The sequence below is a fragment of the Penaeus vannamei genome, chromosome 38 (assembly GCF_042767895.1).
Source record: "Penaeus vannamei isolate JL-2024 chromosome 38, ASM4276789v1, whole genome shotgun sequence".
NCBI classification, from domain to species: Eukaryota; Metazoa; Arthropoda; class Malacostraca; order Decapoda; family Penaeidae; genus Penaeus; species Penaeus vannamei.
The window spans coordinates 21,725,159-21,731,899 of NC_091586.1; positions in this window are offsets into that span (position 1 = coordinate 21,725,159).

Below are 6,741 nucleotides of genomic sequence, written 5' to 3' on the forward strand. Positions count from 1 at the left end.
TTTGTATAGATGAAATCCTGATGGTTGTAGTTTGCCGAAGTGAGGCTAAAGACCCAAGTGGTGATTCCCCGCTAAATCAGCTGTTTGCCGGTAGTTAGCTCGTTATTCCCCCGCTTGTTGGCGTCGTTTTTGCCCCGTGGTTGGTATCTCGGTCGACTGATAAGCGGTTATATTGTGTCTTTTCGTTTAATGCCGTGTAGCTATCTTTTTGTAGCGTTGTTAGATATTGCCATAGTTGGTTATTTGGCAAGAATTACTTAAAAGTAAAAAAAAATAATAATAATAATAAATAACTGCATAAAACTCACCCCTCGCCCTTCCTTTCTTCCTTTGTGTGTGTAATTATGAAGATTTTAGGTATGTGTGTGTATATATATATATATATATGTGTGTGTGTGTGTGTGTGTGTGTGTGTGTGTGTGTGTGTGTGTGTGTGTGTGTGTGTGCGTGTGTGTGTGTGTGTGTGCGTGTGTTTGTGTGTCTTGTAAACACACACACACACACACACACACACACACACACACACACACACACACACACACACACACACACACACACACACACACACACACACACACGGTATTAGCCGGCGTACAATTCGATCCAGCGGGGAAGCCAACCCTTAAATTCTGGTGTCAAAAGGTCCATGATTCGCCGGATATGAAGACCCCCAAGAATAAAGTAGCAGCTCTGCATATATATCTATTGATGTCTGTCTGTCTGTAACTATGTATAGTTGTGTCTCTCTCTTTGGTTTGTCTTTCTTTATCTTTTTTCCTCTCTCCCTTTCCCTCCTTCCGTTTCTCTTGGTATTGAACATGTAATTGTCTCTTCTCTCTCTCTCTCCTCCCTCTCTGTCTGTCTGTCTCTTCCTCTTCCTCTCCTTCCCTCCCTCCCCCCCCCTCTCTCTCTCTTCCTCTCCTTCCCTCTCTCTTTCTTCCCCTCCCTCCCGCCCTCCCTCCCTCCCTCCCTCCCTCCCCATCTCTCTCTCTCTCCCTCCCTTTCTCTTTTCGAAACCCTTGTCTTGTTTTATCATTTTTGCCTACTAATTCGTCCAGTCCGCTTTGACGAATCTTATGTACGTCGCGCAAACTCTCTCGTGTGCTTGAGATAATATAACTAGAGTGAAGCCTTTTGGGTGTACATTAGTTTATCATTAACACGTGTTTGACTATTACATATGTACTAGCCCGTAATATTTATGTAAGTGTGCCGGTCTTTCTCGCCCAGGAGTGTACTGTACACACCCCTGGCAAAAGTGCACATGCGGGCGTGCGGGCGTGTACACACCCAAGTCCTTTGCTTGTACAGGTATTTGCATTTCTTTAATTATGGACAAAATACACTCGTTTCTCTTTGGAAAATCTTGATTGTTATTTTTTTTTCTTTCTTTTTTTTCTTTTTCGGTGCTAATTGTAGTCGAGTTGCCTTTTTGTCTTTTTTTTGTCTGATTGCTGAGACTAATTACCTCGCAATATCAACTTAAGTCTTCTTTGTTCGCAGCACTTCGTTTAAAATTGCTCGTTAACTATCTTTAATTGCCATGGACGCCGTTGCGTTGGTTTAAGAGCTTTTTAAACAGATGTTTTTGTGTTTATGTTTTTCTTTCTTTTCTTTATTTTTTTCTAACAGTAGCACTAGATTTGTATAATTTGTTATTTGTAAATTTGTGTGTTCGTAGATGTGTATTTGCTGGCTTGTATGTGCATGTTTGTATTTTTGTTTGTTTGTAATTTTCTGGATATGCTTGTGTGTTTGTGTATATGAAGATGTGCATGTAAGAATGCAACGAAAAGTTAGAATAGAGATAAGATTATGAGTGTATTGATTCTAGTTGATATAAGAATACCGGACAGTTGTAGATACAGAGAAGAAGAAGAAGAAGAAGAAGAAGAAGAAGAAGAAGAAGAAGAAGAAGAAGAAGAAGAAGAAGAAGAAGAAGAAGAAGAAGAAGAAGAAGAAGAAAAAGAAGAAGAAGAAGAAGAAGAAGAAGAAGAAAAGGGAGAAAAAAAAAAGAAATAGAAGAATAAAGCAGACCATGTGTGCATGACAGCTTCAACTGGATATGGTTTTCCCTCAGTGACTAAGTGCTTGCTTTTGGGTGTGCGTTGGTGCGTGTCCTTGTTTGCTTTAGAGTTGCATCCTTTGCAAACAATTCGAGAGAAATGCAGACTTATATATTTAGTTTTTTCTTTATAGATTTATATGCACACACTCATGCACACGTACGCATACGCCCATTCACGCTTACATATACATACACATACACAGATCGCAAGAACACAGGGAAACAAACACACACATGTACACTCAAACAATAACGAATAAACATATACACTCAAAAAATAAAGATGAAATATGCACGCGCAAACATGCAAACAAACAAATACACATGCACACAAACAACCAAACACAAACATCCACATACAAACAAACAAGCACAAATGCACGCACAAACAAACGCACAAAAACGCACGCACAAACAACCAGCGCGGACTCGCCTCTCGGGGCACATAAAACAGATTACTTGTTTGACTAAGTTTCACTGTTTCCATTCCGTATCTAGTTAGGAACTTGTTAGGGACTTTTAATTTATGCCGCGCTTGTATTCCCCTTATCATTCGCCGCAGCTAAACTTCACGGCTCGATTTTTTTTTCTATTCTTGTTTCTTTCTCTTTGTCTGTGTGTGTAAGTGTTTGTGTTTGTGTTTGTCTTTCTCTGTCTCTCTGTTTCTGTTTCTGTTTCTGTCTCTCTCTTTGTCTCTGTCTCTGTCTGTCTGTCTGCCTCTCTCTCTCTCTCTCTCTCTCTCTCTCTCTCTCTCTCTCTCTCTCTCTCTCTCTCTCTCTCTCCCTCTCTCTCTCTCTCTCTCTCTTTTTCTCTCTCTCTCTCTCTCTCTCTCTCTCTCCCTCCGTCTTTCGTTTTTTCTCTCTCTCGCTTTCCAGCGCTGTCGCTTTCGTTCTCCCTCTTTTTTTTTCCTTTTTCAGTATATTATCGATTCGTTCTTTCTCTCTCATTCTATTTGTTGTTCTTTTTTTGTCTCTTTCTCTCCGTCTTTTTTTCGCTTTCCCTCTTTCGACGTTGCGCAATGTCGCTAGCGTTCTCTTTTTCTCCTCTTCTCGATATGTTCTCTTTCTTTTCTTTCGTTCTTTCTCTATCACTCTATCTGTTGCTCGTTTTTTGTCTCTTTCTCTCCGTTTTTCTCTCTCTTTTCGCCCTCTCGCTTTCGCTGCCGCGCGCCGTCGCTATCGTTCTCTCTTTTTCTCCTTTTCTAGATATGTTCTGTTTTTATTCTTTCTTTCGCTATCTCTTTGTTTGTTGCTCGCATTTGTCTCTTACTCTCATCTCAGTTGCGCGTTATCATTTTTCTTCCTATTTATTCTCGACTGTTTTTTTAATTTCTCTATTTCTATATCGTTCTTCGTTTTTTGTTTTTCTGGGATCTCTTTGTATTTCCGTTGCTCCCACTCTCGCTCTCTCTTTGTTTTTATCCCTATTTTCTTCTCTCCCTCTCCTTCTTCCCTCACTTTGTTTCTCCCCACCCGCTCCCCCTCTCATGCTACTCTCACTTTCCTTCTTCCTTCTCACTCCCTCTCTCTCTTCCTCCTACTCTCCCTTTCCCACTCTCACTCCCTCCTTCTCTCCCTTTTCAGTCCCTCCTCGTTTCCCTTTCCCACTTCAGCTCCCTCCTCTCCCTTTCCCACAACCACTCCGTCCTCCTCTCCCTCTCCTACTACCACCTCCTCTCCCTTTCCCACTTCCTCCTTCTCTCCCTTTCCCACTCCCTCCTCTCCCTTTCCATCTCTCCTTCCTCTCCCTTTTTATCTCTCCCTCCTCCTCTCCCTTTCCCACTCTCACTACCTCCTCTCCCTCTCCTCCCCTTCCCCACTCCCACTATCTCCTTTCCCTTTCTCCTAACTCTCTCCCCTTCCTCTCCCTCTCTCCCTCCCTCCCTCCCCTTTTTTTTTCTAAGCCCTGCATGTTAATTTTGTTTAGGGCAGCGAGAGAGGTCCTAATTGGCTCATTTTTGGCGAGTGTTTATATGCCAGATAACTCCGACCGCAACTTGGCGATAAAACCGTGGCCCAGTTCAAACATTTGCTCCGTGATTTTACTTGCCTGAAACAATTATATCAGAATCTCGGGCCCGGGAGATAGGCGAGTCACTGTGGGATCTCCTCTTCCCCCTGCCCCTCCTCCTCCTCCTCTAGTCCTTCTCCTCCCCCCCCCCCTTTTGAGATAGCGTGGTTCGGATGGGGTTGTGTGTGTGTGGGGAAGGGGGGAAGGCTGTTTGAATTGGGCGGGGGGGGGGAATTTGTTTTTTGTGTGTTTTGTCTTCTTTTTTATTTGTTATTTTAAGCTAAGGGGATTCTCCTTTAGATTCATAGTTATGGGAGTATTTTCTTTTTCTCGATTTGTCTCATTCTCTGTCTTTCTCTTTCTCTTATCCCTTCTTTTTATCTCTTTCACTTTGCTGCTCTTTCTATCTTTTGTACAAATTTTCTCTCCTCATTTTTTTCTCTTTCAGTAATCTTTATCTCTGGTGATTGCGTGCGTGTGTGTATGTGTGTGTGCCTGAGTCTGAGTCTGTGTATGTGCGTGTGTGTGTGTGCGTTTGTGTCTCAGTCTGTGTGTGTGTGAGTTTGTATGTGTCTGAGTCTGCGTGTGTGAGGGCGGAACAGCTCCCATGCACACACCAAGAGCACATTATGTATAATCTGTTATGAATTCTGGATGAATCGGACGACACACCATCCTCTTTGCACGTGTAAGTTAACAGGGCGTGAACGGCATCTTCGTTAGCCGCCGGGAATCGATGGCCGGAAATTTACCTCGCGATATATATTGTTTCAGATCATTTGATTTATCTGAATAAACTTGATTGAGCTTCCCTTGCTTCGGATTTGTGAGACTAAGTAAAGACTAGGGTTTCCGCTCATTGGAAACCTCAATTTGCGGTTATTGCAGGAGGGTCGTTGGTATTGCATGTTGATCTCGGTTGAAGGTGCAGTGTCGTTGTGATAATTTGCAATTAAGTTATCGTTGTTCGGGCGATAGGGGTGGTTTCAGCCAAATGGTGGTTGTTAGAAGTTGTTATGCAGGGTAATTCTAAACGAGTAGAATCGTAGAACAATAACAACAACAAAAAAGGCATAGGTGTGTGAATTTCGGAAGCTTGTATCACTTTAAGGGTCATATCCCATTGTCACAAATGTTGTGTTAATCAAACCCGAGGTGGAAAACCGAAATTCGTAAACGGAACTAGAACATAACCCGGACACAGGCCGCCGTGATGGAGGCGTCCGCTGTAACAGAACCGGCTTAAAACTCTACTCGGGAAAAGCAGGTAAGCTCACGGTGCCACCAAGCACGGCTTACACACCTGCGGCACAAGGCGACACTCAACCCAGGGACGATATACGCAAAATGCAAGCCCTGCAACGTTGCAACAATCCGTTTGCTAAATGTTACGTCCATGATTAACTGGCGGGAGGCGCGACACATTAGCCCGTTATGCAAATTGTGGGGAAAGATCCACAGCGCATCGATTTGTTTCATAAATATTGAGGGTGTTTTGTCCGGGCAGTGCAAAGCCGACGGGAAAGATAAGTGTTATTTCGTGTGCGCGCGCTCGTGTGTGCGTGTGTTTGGGATATAACTGATGCTTTGAATCGCCGGTTTTACTTGTACTTTTTCACATAATTTATGATTAATCAAGCTGAATATTATTACTGTTTCTATTTTTTTTTATCATTATCATCACTATCTTGACAAACATGTATTGTTTAAAAATAAGGTATTTATTAAGTCCGCCTTATTTAGTTTATCCATTTGTCCATGTTTCATGCAGAAGAGCAGCTTAATTATGAAAGTCGTGTTTACGTATAGTACCATTATCGAAAAGTCCTCAATATTAAGCCCTCTGACTATTAAAGAAAGCTTAATCAGAATACATCTAATGCAACACTCAAAGCCGGTATAAACTTAAGCTAAATGATGCAGGGAATGTTGCTATTTTATCTAGCTTCTGCATTCTAAAATTTCTTAAAGTCAAAATATGTGAACATGTTTTATTTGATTCAGCTTTTTGATCTAGGATTTTGAAGCGGTTGTAAACAGACATTGCAACAAAGGTGAGAGTTAATATTCTTTATGCATATTGCTATGAGAAGAAATGACAATGTGAATTAAAAGAGATTGGGGAAACTGTTGATGTCTGAAGTGTAAAGAGAAGCTAGTTGATGTAGCATGAGGCGGAGGTGTCTGCATCCCACCGCTGCCTCCATTTACAACCAACTGTAATATACAATTAAATGGTTTCACAATATGTTTTGAATTGATATGGTACCATCAACTCTACATAGATAATATATAACGATATCTGAAAGAAGATTGCAATATGTTGGGATGCAGAATTCAGAGAATTCAGCAAGTTTCAAGCTGTATAAAACAATGGAACCATGATATGTGATAGAAAGAAAAAATATCCATAGGTATCTTACTAATCCCCATGCTCTGTCAGTGCCGTATTGTTGACTTAGCATACAGAAAAAAAAGAACCATAAGGCCTAATTCTGCCTTATATGTATACAAGTGAAATTGCGGATGAAGCAAGATAAAATCCAGAATCTGCAGTATCACCATACATAAATAACACACAAAAATATTGTATGAGTAAACACCAAAAAGATGTATGATAAAGAGAAAGAACATGAAAAAGAAATTGAGAGAAAAAAGAAAAT